The sequence below is a fragment of the Mirounga angustirostris genome, unplaced genomic scaffold (genome assembly GCF_029215605.1).
Source record: "Mirounga angustirostris isolate CCGP_5_RB_7025 unplaced genomic scaffold, mMirAng1.0.hap1 SCAF_15, whole genome shotgun sequence".
NCBI classification, from domain to species: Eukaryota; Metazoa; Chordata; class Mammalia; order Carnivora; family Phocidae; genus Mirounga; species Mirounga angustirostris.
The window spans coordinates 39,263,196-39,286,940 of NW_026991723.1; the positions used below are offsets into that span (position 1 = coordinate 39,263,196).

Here is a 23,745-nt window from a genome sequence, read left to right on the forward strand (position 1 = left end):
GGAATCAGAAACTTGAAGGCAGCAAGAGAAAAAATGTGTGGGATAATAGTACCAATAAGAAAGAGGGAAATGATAGCTGTTTATTTATAGGGCATTTTACTTACTCATTTTACCGGTGCAATAAATAAATAAATAACGTTAGGAATAGGTTAAAATTTAATACGTATAATATGTATACTAAAATTATTTTCTTACAGAACACAGAAGATACGCAGCTAATTATGGGAATGTAAGTTACATGTATAAGATCATCTCTATTGCTTAGTATGGCCCGAGGGACAAGTTTTATATATCCTTTGTTCACAAAACTCTTCTTTCTCATAGATTCTGCGCACCTAGAGCCACGCCTTCTGTTCTTCAAGGTGCCCTAGAGCGCCTCTTAAGTCTTCACACAGCAAGACTTTAGATACGTGATTGAGAAATGGGTTAACCCAACAAAGGGTGTTACCCAGTGCATGCGCGTGGCTGTCTGAAACACAAGCTCGGACAGACAGTTCAGGACGCAGCTTCGGTCTGAGAAATGCAGTCTCTCTTTGCAGTAGAGACGATACCACTGAGAAGAACAAGCCTTTTCTGAAAAATGAGAATGGCATTCAGCCATGGCGGATTGGGGGTATCATGATTTGTACTGCTTAGGGTCCCAAGAAAGTACCTTAAATAACTGACTCCCACTGGAGTCTTGTGAATATAATGTATATTAATAATTTTGAGTTCTCTACGGAGACCAAGGCATACTGTTGACATGAGCATTCATTTGGCACGACCTGCCATTCTTTTCCTGTTACTTATTTCCCCAATTAAACAGTATTTTTTTTTTTTTTTTTTTTTTTTTTAGTTGGGAAAGGCTATGTCTTCTTTTTTGGCTCATAACACCACACTGCCTTGAACATAATATATGCTAAAAAATATTTAATTTTTAATTTTTTTTTATTTCACTTAGGTTTTATTTACATGTGAGTAGATATTCAAAAGCATATAGGGTGCCAGTTGTAAATTTTTTGTATTTCTCCTTTTCCTTTTTGAATGTATTATTCTTTTTTTTTTTTTTTAAGATTTTATTTATTTATTTGACAGAGAGAGAGATAGCGAGAGCAGGAACACAAGCAGGGGGAGTGGGAGAGGGAGAAGCAGGCTTCCCGCCGAGCAGGGAGCCCGATGTGGGACTCGATCCCAGGATCCCGGGATCATGACCTGAGCTGAAGGCAGACGCTTAACGACTGACCCACCCAGGCACCCTGTATTATTCTTTTAAATTTATTGCAAAACTATATCAAAATAAACATAACCTCCTTTCTCTTTTTATTTTCACCAAGATTATTACAAATCTCATCACATTAATGTCATATGATACTTACTGTATACATACATGCTCAAGAAATGTGTGAAGATGTCTATTATAACATAATCATGTGGAATTTTTAGAATTCCCATTTACTCTGTTTGAATGAACACTTAGGTTCATTTTCAATTTCAGCATTGATTCATATTTTGACACGTGTCAATGTATTTAGAAATAAAATATGAAATTTGACAGACATAAAACAGACTTTTTATAGAACTATTGTATTTCTACAGTATAACTTACACATAATTTTAAAAATTAAATCCAAAGCATAGGTTTTTCATTTCTGACCATGTTTAAATAACTTGTATAAGACCTACAATCTTGCTGTTATAGAAAAAAATAACTATAAAACTTAACAAAATATAAGAGACAGTTATATTCAGGTAGTGAAAAATGGGCAGGGCAGTACTATGATCTAGGAGGAAAAAAATAATTGAGATCATTCCTATACTCTCCCTAATGACTATAGCCTTAAGGTATTTTTTCTGGACCTTAGTGCAGGACAGAGCACAGACAACAAAAATCAGAATATGGGGAGACTAGAACAACTGAAGTTTTCAGGCAGATTACAAGAGAGACAGTAACTGTGCAGAAGGGATCTCCAGAAGTTTGAATAGGAGTTGCATTGAATCTGTTGCTGAATATTACATTGCATATGCAGAAGATGAAACTCCACAGGGGGACCACTGAAGCTCTGTAAAATAAAGTTCCCAGGGCTCACGGAGAGCTGAGAAACAAATTTGTAGAGTCCTTGTTATAAAACCAGGGCATTCAGTATTGACTCTAAAAAAAAAAAAAAAATGTTGCTTAGTAATAGAGTTAAACTAGCTGTAGAATAAAAGCTACTCTATGCCAGCCCTAATAGTGCTGAAAAGCAAGACTTAAAAAATGAAGCTGATGTGTAAATTATTTAACTACTTGTCAGAACCACATCCACCATTGTTTAAAGAAAGACAATAAAACCAAACACTTATATGCATAAACAATTTATATGAAACTTCTAGAAATAAAAACCATAATGTTGAGATGTCCAGCATACAATAAAACTTTACTAAACATGCACAGAAGCTAAACAATATAGCTGTTAATCAGGAAAAAAGCAAAATCAGTAAATAGAAACATGCAGAAATGAAAGTAATAGTAAAATTAGCAAAGACTTTAAATGAATTATTATAAATCTGCTCAAGATTTAGAAGAAAATCTGACATCAAAAAGAAAGAAAAGATATATAAATATCATTTCTAGAACTGAAAAATAACTGAAATCTTAAAATTCACTGGACACAGTCAATGACAGACAGAGGATCACTAAAATTAAAGACCTAGCAGCAAAGAATGACAAACTAAAGCACAGGAAGAAAAAAAATTGGGATAATGAACTGAGACTGAGGAACCTGTGGCATAATATTAAGTGGCCTAATATACATATAATTGGAGTCCCAGAAAAAGGATGGATGACAAAACTATTTCAGTAATAATGACCATTTTTTTCCCAAATCTGATGAAATGCATAACTTAACTCATTCCAAGCAGATAAGTCCAAAGAAAACTACATCAAAACAAACCATAATCAACTTGCAGAAAAGCAGTCATAAAGAGAATTCTTAAATGCAACTAGGGGAAAAAATGGACACACTACATATTGGGCAATAAAGATGAAAACAGTGTCAGATTACATATTTCAGAAAATATGTAAGCCAGATGTATTAGTTTGTTAGAGCTGCCATGACAAAGTAACACAGATGGGGTGGTTTAAACAATAGAAATCTCGTTCCTCAAAGTTCTGGAGTCTTGGAGAAATAATGTCTAGAATCTTATCCATATTTGATTAAAACTATAAAGTTATAGACCCATGCAACTTAAGTACAGGCAACATGAACAAAATTGTTCAACACCAGTAGTAAAGAAAAAATCTGAGAAGCAGTAAGAGAAAAAAAAAAAAAAAGACAGTCTATACACAGGAAGAAAGATAGAGACAACAGTAGATATCAGAAAACTTGCAAGTGAGAAAAAAATGGAGTAACATCTTTAAAGTGATGAAAGAAAAAAAAAGCTTCAAACTTAGATTTCTATATCCAGTAAAAATAGTAAAAATACCTTTCAAAAATGAAAGCAAAAAAAAAAAAAAACAAACAGATTTTTTTAAGGTTTACAAAACCTGGAAGAACTAAATACCTACAAATCCACATTACAAGAAATGTTAAAGAAAGTGTTCCTTCAAACATGAGGAAATGATACTAGATAGAAATATGGATCTACAAAAATGAATAAAGAACAATGGAAAGCATAACTACATATGCAAATATATGAGGTTTATTTTTAACTATTTAAGTCTCTTCAAAAGATAATTGACTTCTTAATGATAATAACAATGCAGTGTGGAATTTATAACATATTTAAAAGTAAAGTATATGAGAAAGCAGAGAAGTCAGAAGGGGAGAACTGAAAACATACTGTTGTAGGTTTTTATACTAAAAATTAGTGACATCATATAATTTGAAGATGTGTAATAACTTAAAAATGAATATCATAAATCATTAAAATAACAAAATAGTTATAATGTATAATGGAAGATAAAGTGTAATTATAAGAGATATCTAATTAGTGAAAAAGGATGTATAAACATGGAAAAATGGAACAGAGACCAGATGAGGTGGAGAAAAAACAAATAGCAAGATGATGGATTTAAAACTAACCATATTATTATCATCTTAACAATAGTCTAAATACACCAATAAAAAAAATGGTTATCAGATTGGATATAAAAGTAAAAGCCAATTATATGCTGCCTATAAAAATGTACCTCAAATGAAAAAAACAATTGGGTTAAAAGTAACAGGATAAGGAAAGATACAATGCTAGCATTAATGAAAAGAAATCTGAAGTAGCTATATTAATATCAGACATAGATTTCAAAGCAAATCATATTACTAGAGATTAAGAGTTTCATTTAGTAATGACAAAGGGGATATTCATCAAGAGGACACAGCAGGTGCTCCTGGGTGGCTCAGTCAGTTAAATGTCTGACTCTTGATTTCAGCTCAGGTTGTGATCTTAGGGTTATGGGATAAAGCCCTGTGTCAGGGCAGAGTCTGCTGAGATTCTCTCCCTCTCCTGGTCCTCCCCTTGTTCTTACACTCTTTCTCTCAAATAAATCAACAAATAAAATCTTAAAAAAAAAAAAAAAGAGGACATAACAATCTTAATTGTCCTTGCAACTAATAATATGACTTCAAAATACATGAAGCAAAAACTGATAGGCTACAATGAAAAAATAGACAAATCCACAGTTTGAGTAAGAGATTTCAATCTCCCTATCTGAACATTATCAACCAATTTGACCCATTTACGGACCACTCCACCCAACAAGAGTGGAATATACATTAATCTGTAGTTGAAGTCTTTCCACAAAGAAAACACGAGCCTCAGATGGCTTCACTAATAAATTCTACTGAACATTTAAGGAAGAAATAATACCAATTCTATATAAACTCTTCTAGAAAATTGAAGAGAATATTCCTCAATTTATTTTATGAGGACCATGTTGTTCTGATAACAAAGAATAAAGACATACAAGAAAAGAAAACTATACACTGATATCCCTCATGAACATACATGCAAAACTTCTAAATAGAATATAGCAAGTTGAGTTGAATAATATTTAAAAACATAATACATTATAACTAAAGTTGGCTTTATCCCAGGAATTCAAGGTTGGTTGAACATTTGAAAGTAAATAAGTTAAGGTACTTCACCATATTAATAGACTTAAAAGAAAATTCAACTCAACAGTCACAGAAAAATCACTGGACAAAATCCAAGTTTTATAAATACTCCCAGTAAATGAGAAAACAGGGAACTTCCTAAACCTGATAAAGGGCATAAACAAAAAACCTACAGTTAATTTCATGCTAAATAGTAAAAAACTAAACTGGACAAGGATATAAGCTCTCACCACTTCTATTCAACATTACACTGGACCCTCTAGTTAATGCAATAAGGCATGAAAAATAAATTAAAATTATTTATATCGGAAAGGAAAAAATAAAACTGCTTTTATTTATAGATGATATGATTGCCTATATAGAAAATGAAATGAAATCTGCAAAAAAGCTATTAGAATAAGTAATAAGTAATAGAATAAGTAATTTAGTAAGTTTACAGGATACAGGATCAATACGTAAAATTAATTGCATTGCTATATACCAACAAAAAACAACCAGAAACGGAAATTTAAAAAAAACAATATCAATTACAATAGTGTCAAGAATAGAAAACATTTAGGAGAGGTAAACCTAAAAAAGATGTAAAGGTTTATACTCTGGAAACTATAAAAGATTGCTTAGAAACTTAAATGAAGAAGAAATATACTTGGTTCATGGGTTAAAAGACTCAATGTTGTGAAAGTGCCACTTCACCTCAAATTGATTTACCTTTTAAAAATTTTTTTTAAGATTTTATTTATTTATTTGACACAGACAGCTAGAGAGGGAACACAAGCAGGGGGAGTAGGAGAGGGAGAAGCAGGCTTCCTGCTGAGCAGCGAGCCCGATGCGGGGCTCGATCCCAGGACCCTGGGATCACGACCTGAGCCGAAGGCAGATGCTTAACCAGGCGCCCCTCAAATTGATTTATATATTCATTTACATATTCATAATAATCCATTCAAAATCATCAAAGGCTTATTTTGTAGAAATTGAAGATTTGATTTTAAAATTCCTATGGAAATAAAAAGTGCTCAGAATAGCCAAAAGCACTTAGGGAATTAAAAACAAAGTTGGAGGATTCATACTACCATATTTTAAGGTTTCTTTTAAAGCTAGAATAGTGAAAACAGTGTGACATTAATGTAAAGATAATAAAATAAATCAAGGGCGCCTGGGTGGCACAGTTGGTTAAGTGACTGCCTTCGGCTCAGGTCATGATCCTGGAGTCCTGGGATCGAGTCCCACATCGGGCTCCCTGCTCAGCAGGGAGTCTGCTTCTCCCTCTGACCCTCCCCCCTCTCATGTGCTCTCTCTCTCTCTCATTCTCACTCTCTCCAATGAATAAATAAAAAAATAAAATCTTTAAAAAAAAATAAAATAAATCAAGAGAACAGAAATAGACTCACACATATATGAACAACTGATCTTCCTCAATGGTACACATATAATTCAGTGGAGAAAGGACAGTCTTTTCCAACAATAGTGCTGGAACAACTGAATATCCATAAGTAAAAAATGAACTTGGATATATATACCTCACACCATATATGAAAATTAAATCAAAATGAATCATTAACCTAAATGTAAAACTTCAAACTATTATACATGTACAAAACAAGATATAAGAAAATCATTGTGACTTTGAGTTTGACAAATTTTTTTAGATGCATGATCCATACAAGAACAAATTAATAATTGCGTTGTATCAAAGTCAAACTTCCGCTCTCTCAAAGACAGTCCAAGAGAAAGAGAAAAATCATAGATGTGGAGGGAAAATATATATAATACGGAACTTGCATCTAATATATATAAAGAACTCTCAAAACTCAATAATAAGAAAAACAAGTTAAATTTTTTAAATGCCCAAGAGAGATTTGGATAGATACTTCACTCGAGAAGATATACAATGAGTATATAAGCACATGAAAAGTTGTTCAACATCATTACTCATTAGAGAGTGCAAATTAAAACTGCAATGTAAAATGGCTACCCGTCTATTAGGATCACCACAATTAAAAAGCCTGACCATACCAAGTGTTGGTGAGGATATCAAGAAACGGAAACTCTCATACTTGGTTGTGGGAATATAAAGTGGTATAGCTTAGCAATTGCCTATAAAGTTTTACACACACACACTCATTCCTCATGACCCAGCAATTCTAGCCGGAGGTTTTACCCAAGAAATAAAAATGTTATATCAACACAAAAACCTTTTCATGAATCCTCAGAGAGTCTTTATCATAGCTGAAAACTTGAAACAAATGTCTATCATAGTGGCATGAATAAATAGACCGTAGATACCCCAACAGTGAAACACCATTGAGAAATGTACTATTGATACATACAATATAGATGATCTCAAAAACAGGCTGACCAATAGAAGCCATTACAAAAAGCATACATACTTTATGTGATTTCATTCATAGAAATTCTAATAAAGAAAAACTAATCTTTGGTGACAGAAAACAGGTCATGGTTGCCTGTGACCAGATGCAGTCACCGTGGGGAAGGGAACTTGCCTTGAAAAGGGACACAATCGAACTTTAGGGGACATTGGATCTGACCTGACATCTAGATATATCCAAATATAGTAAGATCTACAGTTAAACCTGGTGCATTTTACTGAATATCAGTTCTGCCCCGTTCAAGGTGATTTTGGCTATAGTTTGTCTAACTCCATAAAACATCCTGACCAGAGCACCATTCAACAGCGAGATCTACATCATTTTCTCTGCTTACTGTCCCTCAATTTGTTCTTGACTTCAAAAAAAAAAAAAAAAAAAGAATGAATGGGTATTAAAGGAAAAAAAAAAAAGGCTTCTAGAGATGTGCCAGCTTGCTTTCAAAACAATCATTTATATGACTGAGACGAAAATGTAACTGGCCTTTTCAGCTGAAGCCGATAAAGATCTGGGCTGCTGAAACTTGCTATGCTGCTCTATAAGAGTATCACTGGCACTTACCTGGAGATGGTGGTGCAACCTTCCTGTGTAAAGACTTGAGCAGAACAGTTGCATTCCGAGCCCTAATGATGTGGTTGAGGGCAGGACAGGGTCTGGAGGGACAAGAAGGCTTATTGGGGGTTGACACCACTGTTCCCATGCAGTTCACCTGGCTTGTGCTTTCCAATCCCGTTTTGGTCCAGTTTATACCATTTTTTGCCTCCAGGAACGCAGCTACAGCGACAACGCAGCTACAGCGACAGTCTTGGCAAACACAAGCGTGGATACGAAGTCAGAAGATGTAGCTTTGAGTCGTACTCTGTCTCTCTTGAAACTGTATGACCTCAGACCAATGGTTTAACTATCTGATCTTTATTTTCCTCATATGTAATTTGGAGATCGTTGCCCCTGTCACATGAGTATTTTCATTCCATTTCATAACATATTTGAATGAATCGAGTCATCCCTAAGCCCTGAGGAAATCATGGTTGAATAGGAAATCAGAGACTTGTGCGAAAAGCTGCCATGTTGAGGCCCCCCAGAAATAATGCCACAGACAACAGGATGGCTGAGGTGCCCCACTGTGGCCCCGTTACAAGAGGAGTCATCAACTCTTACTCTCCGGGGCAGCCTGGCCCTCAGACTCAACAGAGAGAAACTTGGCCAAGTCGTACAAGTTGGGATGTGAGTTGACCTGGCTTAAACATTGGGCTAACTAAGGTTATCCTCTTTCCAGTTTAGTGTTATCAAGCATCTCATTTAAGCATAATCTTAATGATGGAGAGGAAAAGAGCTCCTTTGCAGACCTCTCTCCCCCACCAAAAACACCTTCCTCATTAAAAGTTGCCAGATAAAATATCTCATTCAAATTGGGTCACATTCATGAGATAAATAGGAGTCCTGACAGGTTTCCAATTCCAGAAAGGTCACTGTACAAACGCAGGTCTTCATAGCTGAAATACCAATGCTCTGCTTTAAGGTCTAAGGATTTCTCCTCTGCACTAAGGAGATATAAAAGTAACATGTTTGAGGTTAACTTGTATTTTTTAAAGAAAGAAGTGTCAGAATCCACTGTGGCTGTCTCCCAAGGAATCCCTTCTAAAAATATTATTACTGGATTGCTTTGCTATGAGCATGCTGTCACCTGAAGATCATGTCCTTGTAGTTCCCTAAGAAGGGCCAATGTAGGACAGGCACTGTCTGAGTAATAATAGACTAACACACCAAGGAGAAAGCTAAACCAAGCCAGGAGGATTTTCGTCTAAAAAAACCCCTTTTGCAAAGCCTTTCCAGGAAGTTACCTGTCAAGCCCTAGGCCACATCCAGAATTAAATCCTTTGCAAATCTCCAAAGTGAATTTACGCAGAAGGGGCAGAATACCAAAACTATCTGTGGGAGTTTAAAAGCAAATTTTGGTGATAACGTATGGGAAATTTGGAGAAAATTCATCACCAAAGCCAGCAATTGATAGTACTGTCTTTGAGACACTGTAGTTTGCTTGCAATAATCTCAGTGTCTGTTTAAAAATTCTTCACTAAAATAATTCAGTTCTCTTTAACTGGAAGAAAACATATATGTCACAGAGCACTTTCGTTTGCAGAGTAGAAACGTTAACATTAGCAAATACGAGTGTTAAAATTAATTTGTCTTAGAGTTATCAATGTCACACATTTATTAATCTAGAGACTTTGGTTCCCATAAGGCAGAAATAAGAGTATCCAGTATAGTGTTTAGAATTTAGATATACTTAATAATGTACCATTTTTTTAAATTTTTTATTTATTTATTTTTTTTTTTTTTAAAGATTTTTATTTATTTATTCATGAGAGACAGAGAGAGAGAGAGGCAGAGGGAGAAGCAGGCTCCCAAGAGCAGAGAGCCCGACGCGGGACTCGATCCCAGGACCCTGGGATCATGACCTGAGCCGAAGGCAGACGCTCAACCATCTGAGCCACCCAGGCACCCAATAATGTACCATTTTTTTTTTAACAAATGGACTCTCTGCTCTATGCCCAGTCCTGCTTTCGGGAATAAACAGTTATTCAAAAGTATAGGCTAAAGGTCTAACCATGTCTAATAGAGTTTTCTAAGGAAATCTCATATTGGTTCAAAATGTTTCTCTATGGTGTTCCATTTCTCAAATGGTAAAATTACCATTTCTGTAATTATGCTTACAGAAAAATTCAATTCTAAGTGTTCCAAGGCCAAAACTACTAACTAAGTTTACTTTTTTTTTCTGCAGAGGAAATTTTATGCACAAAATGTTAGACTGCAGTGATGATCATAGATTATGCTGAAAGCAGAAATCAGAAAAATGATTTTATTTTTATCAGTGAATTATTACAATATAACCTTTCTTTCTTGTGTAAAATACAAAAATAAGCACTTACAAAAATCTGTCTAAATTAAGTCAAAGAAAAATTTCAACCAAATCTTTCTTTTTACCAGAAATGAAAATCTTCCTTTTGTTAGGAGAGAAAGATAAAGAAAACTGGAAACAATGATTTTAAAAAGTCATCTTTTCCCTTTTAAATTCTAGCCATTATGTGCAGTAATAGCATCAGTGAAAAGCCAGGCTTCTAAGTATCAAGTATTTCATGTGGCCATTGTTTTAATGTTCTTCATATAGAATTTCTTGTTCGGAATACAAGGAGCTTGGCTTTATCACATACATTTTCTGACATGAATTTAGATTTCAGGAATGGTAGATTTTCTTAAGAACTGACTGAACAATTAATTGATTTAGTGCTTGGTATTTTCTCAATAACCACTGAAAAGCCCGGGGATATACTCTTCTTTTTGCCCTAAGCATTTACTTCAAAAAAAGAGCTAATTTTAACAGAAACAGAAAGAATATAATCAAACTCTCAAATTTGGGGGAAAGGGTGTATATATCACTTTCTACTCTGCTTTGTATCTTGGCTATGTTTCTGAGGAAATATAATGTTCCAGTACTTTAGAAATGAGAAACAGCCCCTTTCCTGAAGAATCCATTTAGCCACTCAGAATGAGAAGGATGGGCTGGGGACAGAGAGGGGCGTGGGGGGGGTGGGGGCTCCGGGGTGGGGAGGGTAGAATAGATAAAGCAAAGGAGCGTGGACTCTACTGCCCTCTAGTGGGCATGCACTCCAGAGGAAACTCAACTGTTCCACGGATTTCCTTTATTCTCTAGTGGCTTTATTTGCCCTTTGAGAATTTAAACTCAATGGAAAGGTCTTTAACCGACTGACAGCATTTCCTGGAGTCTCAGGAATAGTCACTGCATCAGTCATAGCTATCGTCTGGCCCCTGACTTTTTTTTAGGTCACTGAGGAAGCATCCCAAGCACAGAATCAGCTCTATAAAAGCATTCGCGGAAAGTGCTCTCCCCCTCCCCCTCTCCCCCCAAATTCAATAGCCTAGTTTCATTTCTCCTGAACATCTAAGGTCCTTTTCACACTCTGAAGCTCAAGAATGAAGATAACTCTGGCCCAGGGGTGTCACTGTTGCAGTGTCCATGTGTGCGTGCCTGAACCAGGCTTGGTTGTTGAAAGCTAAATGGTGATGATCCGGGGTAAGCCTTCTATTTTAATGTGGGTGCAAGGTGATTTCATCATTTACATTTATTTACTGTGTCTCTCAAAATCATAGGTTAATCCTTCATTTTTTGATTCCTAAATTTTCCCTTCAAATAGGACTTGCGCTTTTTAGAAACACTAAAACATCTTAATAGTGTTCATTGCTAATCTATACCTACCAATTTCTAATGCGTCTCCATGTATTGAATATGCTATATAATCACATGTAATTCCAACTGACTGTATGTGCACAAGGGCTTTTTAAGCTGCACAGAGTATTACATTACCACACAATGGTTCTGTCTGGTAACCTGATATTGTCACAGAGATATTTAATCAAGGTTATGTAGGGAACTCCTGCCAATAATAACCACAGTAGTAATCAAAATATAATTTTGCTTCGTTTTGCTTTTATGTAACTGTCCTAAGACTTAGTAGTTGGCATGATAAGAAACGGATAGGGCTATTTGCCTTATGTTGCCACGGGTCGGGCAGATAAAGTTTAAATCAACTCCGACTCACAGACACAATTTAGGAAACCATGAACTTTATTTAATACTTGCTGAGCAAGTTGCTCATCTGTAGCTTCCTCTTCTGTCAAAGAGGTGAATTGGAAAGATCTTTCAAGTAGTTTCCTGCTCAAAATTTCTATATATTGGTGACGAACTCTTAATGGTTTAATGTCTGAACTTTTGATAGGACAATTCAATAAGTTAATGATAACAATCAACTATTATTTATTTATCTTCTTTACCTGAACTTAAATTGTACAAGGTGAGCCAAGGTTAATCTGGGTAATTTTCCTTCAATTGAGCTAATATGGTAAGATACTATTGTTAAGTATCTAAGATACTATTGTTATATTTATATTTATATTTATATACTATATGTTATATTTAAAGTATTGAATTCTTTTAAAAAAATCATTTGCATCAACCTGTGTTAAATTAAGAGTCAGTGACTCATCATCAGAAAACTTTGAGTTTTAGTCCTAGTTTTACCATGGACTACTGCTAACTTTGAAGATGACTCATCCACAATATTAGTGGATTCTTTCCTAATTTAAAATTTTTAATCTTATTGAAAATCAGAAAGTTCCAGGCATGTTATTTAGTATCACCTTTGGAACGATACCATGCCAGGGCCATAGGATAATGTCAATGTTTTGGTCAAAGGTACCAAGCTAGAGAGGTGATAGATAATTAGAATATGAAAATATACCCAAGCACAAGAACTTACCAAGTAAGAACAGCCAACTTGGGAACATATTTTACCATTAACGGACTGGCTGGTACTTTACACCTAACCTTCCAATATCAACGAACTTATTTTCGCTGTAACATAGTGGGTATGCCAAACGCTAACCTAATATTTCCCTTTCCAGCTCCAAGCTTCCTGCAGGCTGGACCATGCACAGAGGGTTTCCTTTTCACCACTCACAACTCAGCTAATTCCTCAAAAATAAAAACACAACTCCTGTCCAGTTCCTTTAGGGGAAAAAAAAAAAATCTTTCTCTCTCAAAAAGAAAAAAAAAAAAAGTATTATGGCCTGTTAAGTTTTGTGGAGTAAAAAACTGAATGAGAACCCAATCCTTCTGTCCCAAAGCTCAAAATCTGTTGGGGAAGAGAATATATAGCTAAATCACTTTAGCAAATCAAAGTCTAGTGTGGTAGAGGTATGCTCCCTACACAGATATTCCTTAGAACTTGAATCTCACTAGATATTTTTGGTCAAATGGGTTTGGTAAATGGTATTCTACACCCAGTAAAGATTTACAGTATACTGCTATATTTGACATTCTGACAAATTGGACATAAAACAAATCTCTTTTACTGGGTTTAACCAATGTTCCAGCAATTTATTTTTGGACCATGATTTGTGAATATATAACATTTGAAAAATACTGTGCCAGAGATAAAATTTTATGAGCACAAGAAGAAGAAAGATGAATAGCTACTGTTTTCTGAGTGTGCATTATATTCTAGGTACACCTTCCATGAGAAGCACTTTAATGCATACCAGCCCATTAAATAGAAAACTTTGTGAAAAATACAGGATTTGAGCTAAGTCTTGAAGAAGGAGTAACCCAGGGACATGTTTGAGGAAAAGGTAAGTATAAATAGAAACATGAAGGCCAGCATATGCCAATCACATTTGGAAAATTAGAAAGTGAGCAGTAGGCCCAGGTTTCATCAGAATAAAACTCAGGAATCATGGGAAAATTTGGGGCCAGGTTGTAGATGTCTCAAATCCTAAGCAAGGTATGGACTTATTTTTCTAATGGGTGGAAAGCCTGAGACGCATCTGAGCAACAAGTGGTATGTTTGAACGACTGGTCCATGTATTACCAGTGATACATAATAGATCGAAGACAATAGAAGCCACACACTGGGAAGTAAAAATCAGGATTCACAAAGAACCAGTACTTTTTTCACTTCTAGAGCTCTTGAACATGTCCAGCAGTTTTCTTCAAATTCTTCACAAAAGTGTTCTACTCCTCCTCCTCCTCAGTGAAGCCCCGTTTCCCTCAAACACTCACATCTGACACATCTTAACACTAGTTTTTCAGGCAATTTATCTTAAATAGTAACAGAATACAGTATTAGCAGTGTTTATTTATTTATTTATTTTTTGATAAAAGCTGCAAACATTTTAACCCCTTTTGTGAGTTAAATATTTGGAGGTGAGGGAACCCATTTTATAAAGCACCAGAGAGGAGTGGCCAGATAAATAGCAGGAGGACCCTCTTGTTCAGAAAGATGGACACTCGGGCGCCTGGGTGGCTCAGTTGGTTAAGCGACTGCCTTCGGCTCAGGTCATGATCCTGGAGTCCCGGGATCGAGTCCCACATCGGGCTCCCTGCTCAGCGGGGAGTCTGCTTCTCCCTCTGACCCTCCTCCCTCTCGTGCTCTCTGTTTCTCATTCTCTCTCTCAATTAAATAAATAAAATCTTTAAAAAAAAAAAAAAAGAAAGAAAGATGGACACTCATGCAAGAGCCAAAGGCAGGTTTGGGTCAGTGGACAACCATATGGCATCATGGCAATCTGCACTCCCAATCCAGATAAAGAAACAGCAAGAAGGGAGAGACCCTAAGATAAGCCAGAGGTGTATCGCATTCAAAGCCTGGGCACATGACAATGATGACAAATGCAGGGCAGGCCATATTGGAAAGTGTACAACATGTTGTATCTGGGGGCTAAGTGAGACTTGGTATTTTGGACAGAATTCTGTACCGTCCTTGGATAGGGAACTAACAAAGACAAGCAGATAAACAGACTAGAAAATGAAGGCCAAGGCCCAGGACAGGAACAACAACAGGTGCTAGACAAAAGAGATGTGGAACATAAAGGAAGTAGGGTTTTAAATCAAGGTAAGACTGGTAGCCAAGATACCCATTTTGATCTGCAGATTGCAGAATGAAAGTAAATTCTTTCCCTTCTTGTCTCTGCTCAGGGCACCTGTGGGAACAAGGCTGGATCTCTGCCAGTGACCATATAACGTGGCTCAGGGGAGGAGGGCAGTTCAAGGAAGGAAGATTCTTCCCTTAACAAACCAGTCTGGATACAGACACTCTAGCCATCGGCTAGAGCAGTGGTAAAATACGTCCCAAGTCCTATCCTCAACCTTCTTCATTCCTAACTATCCCCAAGTAAAATTGTGAAACATCAACCACTTGGGAGTTGGAGATAGCCTCTGTGCACTGGGACTTAAAAGTTTGCGCTGTGGGAAACAAAAGGGCCATAAATCTTGTTGTCTTACCTCTCAGAGAACTTCCCACCTGGTAATGAAATACACCCACCTCCTTAACCAAAGGGAGGAAGATTTTTTTCCCTCCATGTCACCAAACTCACCCAAGTCATCCCATGCCACCTCCATCAGTTGGGGGACTCTCAGTGACTAGTTCTGGCACATGGTGGGTGGTCCACGGGTGATGGTGTGGGGGAGTCAGGGCGCTACTGGTCAACTGCACATGAGCTGGCAAGCAGGGCACTTAGTCTCTATCTAACAGTTTTCTGGTCCTTATACTGGAGGTTTCTTCCCCCCACCCCCACACACAACCCACTAGGGGTCTTTCATCCCCTATTCCTTCCCCCTCACCAGCCTTATTCTGATGTAGCTTTGGGGAGTAAAAACATTGTGAGGTAGGCACCCAAGCATTTTCCTCTAACAGTTTTTCCAGCAGCTACTCTGAGACTCTGCTTATGTTTCAGTGTGGTCTGGGGAAGGGAAAATGGCTTTTTGATTAGGAGAGAGAGGAAGGGTGGAAAAGGGGGAGGGGCAGAGAGCTAAGCAATGTATAGAAAACACACGTATTTACAGTTCCAGATACAATCCCCTCACAGTCCTGCGCATGACTCTACTCACATATCCTGCCTTGCCTTCCCTACAGTCTCACAAATAGATTTTTTTTTTTTTTTTTTGCTTGCTATCACTTATTTATGTGCTGAAACCAGGGGATGATTTTACCAAGAACAGTGGTTAGAGATTAAATATATTTCCTAGGGTTACTCTGCGCTGCCCTCCATTGATAGTCAAGGAGTGTATGGAACTTCTGGGTCATCCACAAGTCCTAGGTCAACCTAGAATGCCTGGCAGGCACAAGTGGCCATTCTAGTTGGAAGGTGGAGGAAGGAAATGGGGCAGCATGTAGTGTGAGGATAGTGCTGGAGAATGAGTAGGGGAGGTGATATAATTTTTAATCCTTTCTTTGAGAGAAGAAGATTAGGATAAAAGTCAATCAAAAGATTTTTAAAAAGGTTTAATGAGCATAACATTTAAGATTTCATAAATGCAATAAATAGACTCCTTTCGGTTCCCAGACTGTGCTTCTTGGAATATCGCTCATTTATATTTGTACCACAGGTATGTTGTGGTTTACCTATTGATCGTGCCTTTATGAAAATCGGCTTTAGATTTCAAGTCTACCACAAAATTTGTAGAGGAAATTTGGAGAGGACCCACAAGAAAGCCAAAGAGATTGGGGTGCCTGGGTGGTTCATTTGGTTAAGCATCCGACTCGATTTCAATTCAGGTCATGATCTCAGGCTCGTGAGATGGAGCCCCTTGTGGGGCTCCCTGCTCAGTGCAGAGTCTGCTTGAGATTCTCTCTCCCTCTCCCCCCGTTTGCATGCGTGCTCTCTCTCTAAAATAAATAAATCTTAAAAAAAAAAAAAAAAAGCCAAAGAGATTGGCAAGGTGATAATAAGCTATGGGTAGAAAAGGCTTAGTCATCAGGGATGTCAGGTTTAGCGATGGAAGACTGGGGGAAAATACAACTTCATGAAACTCTCCATCTAACTCACTTAACTTGCATGGGTTTTGTTTGCTTTATATTTGTCAAGCAGGGGTTCCAAGTACCTCTTCTAAATGAAATGTTAGTGAAATTCTGAGAATGACCTGTGGTCTTCAGCCTTTGTAGTCAGACAACAGATTGGAACTGAGGCCTCCCCTTGACTGCTACAATCAGATTGCCCCTTGCCTCTGAGCCCAGGCTTAGGCCATAAGCTCTCAGTCCACGCATCTAAACCGGGGTCCTTAACGCTGTGATCCTTCTTAGGAAAAGGCTTGCCATCACTGCCATCTTCCATTCTATTGATTCAAACCAAAGACCACACCCTTTCATTTCCAGGAACTTAGCTCCTACTTATTTGTCTGAGAGAGGCAAGGAATCATTCTTCCTACAGTCTTGAACAACGATAATCATGTCCGTATTACAAGGGTACTGCTCTAACGGGATGTGAAGAATGCATGAATATCCTTCACTAAAGGGAGAGTTGTTTGGTGTGGGGAGAAGAGAAAGCTGGGGAAGATCCCACAGAGGATATCTTTACAGTCACTGAGCCTCTACCAATCAATCTGTTTCTAGAAAACATTCACTGTCTAGAGACTCCATACAGATTATAGATTAAAGAAAATATTTCCTGAGCCAAAGACTACTCTGGTTATCAACTCTTACCTTATTTATCAAATATACAATCCATAGCCCTGTGTGTTCAGTTTTTTGTTAGTACTTTAGTTTGATTATACTTCTAGCCAAATCTACACTAGAAAACTATCTGGGGGACTGGAACACTTACTTAGCAATTTAATCCAGAAAACGAATTTCATCTGAAATATCTAGATTTTGGCTTTACTTCATTTCTCCTCTCACGCCATCTGTCATGATGCTTCTCAGAGGACTTCAGGTGGTTCACAGGCTAAAGGAGGGAGGAAATAACCTTTTCCTTGCATGATATCAAGTACCATTGGATTGACTATTCTGATTATCATTAATATTACCTAAGGTAAATGTCAAGGAGATTAAGAAGGCCTAAGTGCTACTTTTTATATTTATTATTTGTCCAGCAGATGGGGAACCCATTTTGATAAATAAGATACACATAATACTCTTTTTTATGATAAAGACTATCTTAGTGAGCAACTCCAATTGATTAAATTCCAGAAAGATTTAAACCATATTGCCAGCTAAATACCATTCGTTCCCCTGGAAAGCACCCACTGGACCTAATTTTTGGCGAGATCTACAGAGACAAGCAGCAGTTAACAACCTGCCCTTCATGCCCTTGAGACTGTGAGCAATTTTTTCTATTTCTTCAGAGAGTAAAAAATATCCATGACTTCTCACTGTTCTCTTAGTCTCACTTTCCCAAAGTTAAACAAAAAGTTTTAAAAGAAGGGAAAGAGACAGAAGATGAAAACCAACAATGTACCCCATTGGCATTATCCTTGGTTTGTTTTTCTTTGATCTGTCCAAGTCTGTCCCAAAATGATTATTAAATGTTTATTAAATGATTAAGCAATACACTCATTTATTTATAATTACTAAAGATTTATGAAGCTCTTGGTAATTATATGCAATTTGTGAAATTTTGTAAACTCTGCTTTTTGTCCTCAAATTAGAATTAGAATTGACCCTCTTTTGTTTTCCATGGATTCTGAGGAAGCCCCTATTTAGCCTTTATACATAATGATAGAAATTTTATCAGAATACACTTGGGGCTAATGATCTTCCCCTTTCCTCTGAACTTTTTCCTTTCTAAAAAAATAACTCTTTCCTTCTTCCTCCCATCCTTCTCCCTCTCCCTCACCTCTCTCCCCATTGCTGAGCAGAACTCCTGAGCTAATATTATTCTCAATATAGTAACAGAGTCCATAATGTGGACAAAACAAAGCAACAAAGTACAATCATTTCCTATAAAATGTGAATATCTGAGACACAGCAAAGATTTTTAAAAATGTTGGAAATATCATACTTTGGAATGGATGTGGGTTTGTTCTTCAGTGAATCTATGGTGAATACTTTTTAAAAATCATGTACTGCAGGGATGCCTGGGTGACTCATTTGGTTAAGCGTCCAACTCTTGGTTTTGGCTCAGGTCATGATCTCATGGGTTGTGGGATCAGATGGAACCCCACATTTGGCTCTTCACTCAGCGGGAAGTCTGCTTGAAACATTCTCTCCCTCTGCCCCCACCCTGTGCTCACTCATGCTCACACACACACACTCTCTCTTCTCTCTCTAAATAAATAAATAAATAAATCTTTTAAAAATTATGTACAACAAAATAAAAAATATATACCACCTCATACACTGGAAAAATGGGATATATGTGATTTATTAATAAAGCATTTTATCAGTAGGAATGTTTCATTTCTAAGACTATGTAATAGGAAAATGACAGCATATATAGGCAGCATTGGTCAATTTGATAACTTTTTAATCAAAATACCTATAAATGTATGGTTTAGCTAATTATAACAATGGTCTATGCTTTAAAACTTTAAAAACTTTCATATCCATTACATGTTTTTGACTTTCAAAAATGTGGGTGGAAGATATTATTCCCATGAAGAAATACATTAAGAGAAACTAAGTATCTGGTTAGTAAAAATTTATGGATCAAATCCTATTTTTTCCTCTTTTGAATTTTGGAACATTTTTCATAATTCCATTCACATTCTTTAGTAACTAAACTTCTATTCTCTCCAGTATTCAGAATCCCCATATGGAAAGTTAACTTACTTTTAATACCTTTTTCTTCTTTTCATGTGGAAGGTGAAAAATAGAGAGGCTCTTCAGGAGTAACATCATGGCAAGTATGTCACCCTCCCCCCCAAAAAAAAATGATGCACGGTCAGAGAGGAAAGCTCACCAAAGCCTTGCACACTTTAGGACTTGCCATCACAACTTCACATGGGCACGTCTATCTGCCAGTGATCACGTCTGCACAGGTGGTTATAAACACTCTATTCTTTGGGATCTCAATGCTTTAATGTTTAAGGGTGATTCTTGGCCCTTCACAGTTTCCAAAATTTAGATAACTGAAAAATATGGTTTCTTTTATAAGTCCTCATAAACTATTTTATTAGCAAGTGGGTATTGAGAATGTTTATAAGCTTACCCCATTCGATATACAAACTTAGTAATGACTAGTCTGCTCTCCGGGTCAGAACAACACCACTCTTCATCACACCCAAGGAAAAGTGTGCTGTAGTATCCCAAGTAGAAGTTTCTATTTTCCCAACCCTCACCTAAATCTTAAACAATATGAACTTTCATACAGCCTGAAGCTTTCTTTATCGTCAAATGTGATCATCACTTGGGAGAAGTCCTGCTTAAAAGCAAATCCCCTTTCTTTGACTCCTTAGAAATTTAAACATTAAAAATTTAAAAAAGAATTGAACCATTTGTAGTACATACAATTTCCACCTTACATTTCTCCAACTGATTTAGTATCAGTCACTTGAGAAATAAGATCTAACATAGAAGAAAGGAGTACCTGCCAGACATCCTGATCTCACCAACTTCCTTCTAGAAGACTGTTTGGTCTACCAAATTAACTTTTTTAAGATTTTATTTGAGAGAGAGAGAGCACAAGTGGGAGAGGGAGAGGGACAAGCAGACTCCCCGCTGAGCCCCCTACTGGGGCTCGATCTCATGACCCCAAGATCAAGACCTGAGCCAAAATCAAGAGCCCGACGCTCAACCGACTGAGCCACCCAGGCACCCCATATTCCACCATATTAATTTCTGCTTTGTTCCTCCCTTCTAAAAAGGAACTGCACATAAAATGGAGGATGAATGTAAAATTTATCTATCCCAATTAATTTAACACAAAGGACTGAGGGAGATAGATTATGTGAGTGACGGATATTGTATAATTTTCCATTTACTTTTAAAACTAGATACTTGTCTTATTATGCAAGTGATGTGGCTAGATTGATAAAACTTCCCACTGGGGTTAAGTCATTCCCATCCCAAATACATCTTCTTTAAATATGAAGGAGTGGCACATCCATTTCACTGATCAATGAGACTCTGCAGTTCTCAGTTCTCCTGAATTGTTTTTGCTTCCCATTCTAGCAGAAATTATGAGGAAATTACTAGAATGAGCAAGTAAGAGGCACCTTCCAAGTTTATCTTTAAAGTCAGAATATAAATGAATACCAGTGACAGTGTACTCCAGATGACCCCCACGATTCCACTATGTGTATCATCATCACCCTTGAGTTCACAGGCTTTACCATTTATCAACTGCCATCATGTACAGACACTTCATCTCATCTGATACTAAAAGAACTGCGAAGAAGATGTTATTATTCCCATTTTACAGCAAGGAGGCAGAGGCTCAGAGAGATCAGCTGCCTGCTTGTTGGGAGCCATGCCAGGGTATGAATCCAGGGCTTGGGAGAAATCTAGAGTTCCTTTGGCATAAGATATTTATCAGCTATGACTTACATTCATGCAAGGCAAAGTGGGTGCTGAGACATTGAGGACCTCATTGCATAAATACCCATAACGTACAGAGAGAAAAAACTTCAGAAAAAAATCAACTACCAAATAGAAGGAATAAGAGCGAGGGACTTAGAAATTAAGGTAGATAGGATGTAAATAATCCCCAGCTTGTTATCCAAATGGCAATAAAATTATAAATATAAATTTTAAATGTACAGTTCCTTTATTTATTAACTTTGAGATGAAAAGATGAAATTATATGCTCCTTTGACTAAAAAAACCACTTCTTTTCTCCCCACCCCCCACACTTTTTCTCAAAAGTGGGCCAGCATCCTTTATCATACAATGAATGCCTGGCACCGCATCTTCTATTTTGGTGGAAACTATGTCTGCAAAAGAAAAGTTTGTCTTATTTTTAAAATGTGGGTAACAAATATATCTGATTATAAGAGAAATAATAGGTGTGTATAACAAATCTCATGAAGGCACTTAAAAAATCATTCTGAAGCTAAAACTAGAAGATGCTGGTTGTCCATTTAACTGCATAGGTAGCCAATGGCCACAAACTGAAGTTCATGAGAATTCGCATTCCTTAAAGGAAGAGTACTCACAGTAAGTTCTACAAAGTTCAGGGACACCTTTGAAATACCTGTACCAAAACAAATTGTCTCAATACTTCATTATACTGACATATTTCCCAGAGTAGCTACTTCTTAAAATATTGAACAAGTTTCTGAATATCTGAGTGATATTTGGCCAATCCAGTTTGTACCTACAGTGAGAAATCAAGTAAACTTTTTTAGGATTCACTTAGTAAATTTATCTTTATAACTAATGTGCAGCCAGTAAAATGTAAACTTAAGTATTCCCTTACTGGTTTGAGAGCAATCTTTTTCTTATGGAGCTGACATATATTTTAATACTCACAGAAAGGACAAGAGACCATGACTGTAGTAATGACTTATTTTTAAAATCAGGTAAATATTTAATTATTTCATTTAACTTAGAGAATTGCCTTTTTTCCTTAAAAAGTAAGTATGTCAGGCTGTATTTTTTATGTATTGTATTGCCTCACTCAAACTTGTCTGGAGCCAGTGAATGAACATATTTTAAACTCAGCTGAGAGATTTTTATCAATACACTTAAAGGCAGCAGGGTGCATAATTAGGTATGCCTGCCATCTGCATAGCCCTCCAGGTGCAAGAGGCATTAGCTTTATTTAATATCACCACAACATTAATTTTACTCCATTAATTTATGTCATTTGTTCCTTATTTCAAACTCAAGATTGCCAAAACAAAAGCATCGGAGGTGATGACCCAATTCTGGTTTTAGAGAAAGCCTTGTAAACAAAATTTTAACCTCATTAGCAAGAATATTCTTAAGAACAGGAATTGACCAGCTTGCTTTCACATTTTAAAAAAGGAGCCTATAAACGAAACCTTCCTGACTTTGGTATCACAGAGTTTTCCCAAAGAGGGAGTGTCTGCTGAGATCACTGTTGTAGGTGGCAATGACAAGGCCCTAGAAAATACTGAATCACATAATGAAAAGGTATTTTCTTTCAGTTCCTTTAAGAAAAAAGTTACCTGCTGAGTCATTACCACCATTTTAACATTTATTTCTCCCTTTCTAGCAAAGTGAGCAGGCCTTCTGACCCTTCGTAGGCAAGAGTATCCTGATGGAATTTAATAAAGTAAGTTTTGCTTGTAGTTACTTTATACTTATGGCAAATGATATTAGTTTTCCATTTAAAGTACTGAGATACAATTCCTCTTGTAAGCACATTTAAGTTAAAAATACTATTACTAAATATTAAACGAGTTACACAAGGATATGGAAAACATGGATTGTATGACAACTGAAATTTTGGTATAAATTGATTTGCCCCCACTTTAGAGGAAAAGGGCAATATTACACAAAAATGAAAAGTGAAAGCTATTAAATTACTGAATTTATATTACCCTCTGTCTACTGGGATATAAAATACATGCACAACTATTACCATTTCTTGATAGATTATCCTATGCACAGTATCAATGATTTATATAGTTATTTCATTGGATTTTCCAAAGCAAGGTAAATCTGTACGTCTCATCGAATGGAATAAAGTGCCTCTGGGTTAATGAAGTTCAGGGGAGTGGAACTTTGGAAGTTTTTTTTTTTTTTTTTTTTTTTTAAAGATTCTATTTATTTATTTGACAGGGAGAGACACAGCGAGAGAGGGAACACAAGCAGGGGGAATGGGAGAGGGAGAAGCAGGCTTCCCGCTGAGCAGGGAGCCCGATGCGGGACTCGATCCCAGGACCCTGGGATCATGACCTGAGCTGAAGGCAGTCGCCCAACCAACTGAGCCACCCAGGCGCCCAGGGGAGTGGAACTTTGGACATGAAATCATTCAAGGTAGACTCAGAAAAAAAAAAATCGTAGTTTTTAATACATCAGTAAGAAAAGAAA

At 36.7% G+C, this 23,745-nt stretch overlaps 1 protein-coding gene across 1 annotated transcript in view; it reads right to left on the minus strand.

Annotated features, from left to right (window-relative positions):
• Window positions 1-1,537: 1,537 nt before the first annotated feature.
• MPDZ (multiple PDZ domain crumbs cell polarity complex component) overlaps window positions 1,538-23,745 on the minus strand; it is a 193,533-nt gene continuing 171,325 nt past the window's right edge. The window contains exons 48-49 of the transcript XR_010407652.1: window positions 8,015-8,257; window positions 1,538-2,128 (exon numbers count right to left, since the gene is read on the minus strand). The gene's annotated coding sequence lies outside the window, so the exon portion shown is untranslated. The remainder of the gene's footprint in view (window positions 2,129-8,014; window positions 8,258-23,745) is intronic.